The sequence below is a fragment of the Anomalospiza imberbis genome, unplaced genomic scaffold (genome assembly GCF_031753505.1).
Source record: "Anomalospiza imberbis isolate Cuckoo-Finch-1a 21T00152 unplaced genomic scaffold, ASM3175350v1 scaffold_1337, whole genome shotgun sequence".
Classification (NCBI taxonomy): Eukaryota; Metazoa; Chordata; class Aves; order Passeriformes; family Viduidae; genus Anomalospiza; species Anomalospiza imberbis.
Window position 1 is genome coordinate 1 of NW_027099736.1, and position 4,000 is coordinate 4,000.

At 54.6% G+C, this 4,000-nt stretch overlaps 1 non-coding gene across 1 annotated transcript; it reads right to left on the bottom strand.

Annotated features, from left to right (window-relative positions):
* Window positions 1-2,683: 2,683 nt before the first annotated feature.
* TRNAR-CCG (transfer RNA arginine (anticodon CCG)) lies at window positions 2,684-2,756 on the bottom strand. Its single transcript has one exon. It is a non-coding gene; the product is annotated as a tRNA-Arg (tRNA).
* Between the last annotated feature and the right edge of the window lie 1,244 nt (window positions 2,757-4,000).

Below are 4,000 nucleotides of genomic sequence, written 5' to 3' on the forward strand. Positions count from 1 at the left end.
TTCCCCCAGAAATCCTCAAGTCCCCCCAATTTTTCCTCCCAAAACTCCTCAAATCCTTGTCCCAAATCCCCCCAAACTCCTCAAACCCCCCTAAAACTCCTCAATTCCCCCCCAAAATCTCCCCGAATCTCCCCACACCTCCTCAAATCCCCCCAAGCTCCCCAAAACTCCTCACATCCCCCCCCAAACTCCTCAAATCCCCCCCAAATTCCTCAAATCCCCCCCAATACTCCTCAAATTCCCCCATATTTTCCTTCAAGGCTCCACAAATTTCCCCCCATAAATCCTCAAATCCCCCCAAATTTTCCCCAAAAAAGCGTCAAATGCTTGCCCCAAATCCCCCCAAACTCCTCAAACCCCCCTAAAACTCTTCAAATCCCCCAAAACTCCTCACTCCCCCATAGAACTCCTCAAGTTTCTCCCAAATTTTTCCTCAAGACTCCACAAATTTCCCCCAAAACTCCTCAAATCCCCCCAAATTTTCCCCAAAAATCGTCAAATCCTTGCCCCAAATCCCCCCCAAATTCACCCCAAATCCCCCCCAAAACTCCCCAAACCTCCCCGAGACCCCTCAAACATCCCCAAATCCCCCAGAACTCCTCAAATCCTCCTAAAACTCCTCAAATTTCCACAATTCTCCCCAAAAACTCCTCTAATCCCCCTAAATTTCCAGCCAAAACTCCTCAACCCCCCCCTCAAACCTCCCCAAATTCCCCCAAAAATCCTCAAGTCACCCCAATTTTCCCCCCCAAAACTCCTCAAATCCTTGCCCCAAATCACCCCAAACTCCTCAAACCCCCCTAAAACTCCTCAATTCCCCCCAAAATCTCCCCACACCTCCTCACATCCCCCCCAAACTCCTCAAATCCCCCCAAACTCCTCAAATCCCCCCAAACTCCTCAAATCCCCCCCAAACTCCTCAAATTCCCCCATATTTTCCTTCAAGGCTCCACAAATTTCCCCCAAAAATCCTCAAATCCCCCCAAATTTTCCCCAAAAATCGTCAAATGCTTGCCCCAAATCCCCCCCAAACTCCTCAAACCCCCTAAAACTCCTCAAATCCCCCCAAAACTCCTCACACCCCCATAGAACTCCTCAAGTTTCTCCCAAATTTTTCCTCCAGACTCCACAAATTCCCCCAAAAATCCTCAAGTCCCCCCAATTTTTTTCCCCAAAACTCCTCAAATCCTTGCCCCAAATCCCCCCCAAACTCCTCAAACCCCTCTAAAACTCCTCAGTTCCCCCCAAAATCTCCCCGAATCTCCCCACACCCTCCTCAAATCCCCCCCAAGCTCCCCAAAACTCCTCAAATCCCCCCAAATTCCTCAAATCCCCCCATATTTTCCTTCAAGGCTCCACAAATTTCCCCCAAAACTCCTCAAGTCCCCCCAATTTTTCCTCCCAAAACTCCTCAAATCCTTGCCCCAAATCCCCCCCAAACTCCTCAAACCCCCCTAAAACTCCTCAAATCCCCCCCAAAATCTCCCCACACCTCCTCACATCCCCCCAAACTCCTCACATCCCCAAAACTCCTCAAATTCCCCCCAAATTCCTCAAATTCCCCCATATTTTCCTTCAAGACTCCACAAATTTCCCCCAAAAACTCCTCAAATCCCCCCAATTTTTCCCCAAAAATCCTCAAATCCTTGCCCCAAATCCCCCCAAACTCCTCAAACCCCCCTAAAACTCCTCAAATCCCCCCCAAACTCCTCAAACCCCCTAAAACTCCTCAAATCCCCCCAAAACTCCCCAAACCTCCCCGAGACCCCTCAAACCTCCCAAATCCCCCCCAGAACTCCTCAAATCCTCCTAAAACTCCTCAAATTTCCACAATTCCCCCCAAAAACTCCTCTAATCCCCCTAAATTTCCAGCCAAAACTCCTCAACCCCCCTCAAACCTCCCCAAATTCCCCCCAAAAATCCTCAAGTCACCCCAATTTTTCCTCCCAAAACTCCTCAAATCCTTGCCCCAAATCCCCCCCAAACTCCTCAAACCCCCCTAAAACTCCTCAATTCCCCCCCAAAACTCCCCAAACCTCCCCGAGACCCCTCAAACATCCCCAAATCCCCCCAGAACTCCTCAAATCCTCCTAAAACTCCTCAAATTTCCACAATTCTCCCCAAAAACTCCTCTAATCCCCCTAAATTTCCAGCCAAAACTCCTCAACCCCCCCTCAAACCTCCCCAAATTCCCCCAAAAATCCTCAAATCACCCCAATTTTTCCCCCAAAACTCCTCAAATCCTTGCCCCGAATCCCCCAAACTCCTCAAACCCCCCTAAAACTCCTCAATTCCCCCCCAAAATCTCCCGGAATCTCCCCACACCTCCTCACATCCCCCCAAACTCCCCAAAACTCCTCAAATCCCCCCCAAACTCCTCAAATTCCCCCATATTTTCCTTCAAGGCTCCACAAATTTCCCCCAAAACTCCTCAAATCCCCCCAAATTTTCCCCAAAAAGCGTCAAATGCTTGCCCCAAATCCCCCCACTCCCCCAAAAACTCCTCAAGTTCCCCTAAATTTTTCCTCAAGACTCCACAAATTCCCCCCAAAACCTCCCCAAATACCCCCCTAAACTGCTCAAATCCCCCCAATTTCCCCCAAAATTCCTCAACTCCCCCCCAAGACTCCTCAAGTCCCCTCCCCTCCGAGCGCCCCCAGCCCCCCGGTAAAAGGGGCGGTTCCGACCCAGGTGGGACTCGAACCCACAATCCCCAGCTCCGGAGGCTGATGCCTTGTCCATTAGGCCACTGGGCCGGGCGCGGGGCCGCGGCGCCGGGCGCCACCTGGGGGCGGCCCCGGAGAGCGCGGGGACATTGGGGACATTGGGGTGGGACACGGGGGACATTGGGGACATTGGGGACATTGGGGACACGGGGGGGACATTGGGGGACATTGGGGACATTTGGGACATTGGGGACATTGGGGGGGACATTGGGGACATTGGGGGACATTTGGGACATTGGGGACACGGGGGGGACATTGGGGGACATTGGGGACATTGGGGATACGGGGGGGACATTGGGGGGACATTGGGGATACGGAGGGGACATTGGGGACATTGGGGACACGGGGGGACATTGGGGGGACATTGGGGACATGGGGGACACTGGGGGGACATTGGGGGACATTGGGGACATTGGGGGGACATTGGGGGACATTGGGGACATTGGGGAGACATTGGGGACATTTGGGACATTGGGGGGACATTGGGGACATTGGGGAGACATTGGGGACATTTGGGACATTGGGGGGACATTGGGGACATTGGGGACACTGGGGGGACAGGGGGGGACATTGGGGACACGGGGGGGACACGGGGGACATTGGGGACACGGGGGGGACATTGGGGACATTGGGGACACGGGGGGGGATATTGGGGACACTGGGGACACGGGGGGGACATTGGGGACATTGGGGGGGACATTGGGGGGACATTGGGGACATTGGGGACACGGGGGGACATTGGGGACATTGGGGGGGACATTGGGGGGACATTGGGGACATTGGGGACATTGGGGACACTGGGGGACATTGGGGACACGGGGGGGGACATTGGGGGGACATTGGGGACATTGGGGACATCGGGGACACTGGGGGACATTGGGGACACGGGGGGGGACATTGGGGACATTGGGGGGACATTGGGGACATTGGGGACATTGGGGACATTGGGGGGGACATTGGGAACATTGGGGACATTGGGGGGGACATTGGGGGGGACATTGGGGGACATTGGGGACATTGGGGGGGACATTGGGGGGACATTGGGGACATTGGGGACATTGGGGGGGACATTGGGGGACATTGGGGACATTGGGGGGGACATTGGGGACATTGGGGGACATTGCAGACCTTGGGGACACAGGGTGGGGACATTGGGGACACTGGGGGGACAAGGGGGGAACATTGGGGACACTGGGGACACGGGGGGGACATTGGGGACACTGGGGACACGGGGGGGACATTGGGGACATTGGGGGACATTGGGGACATTGGGG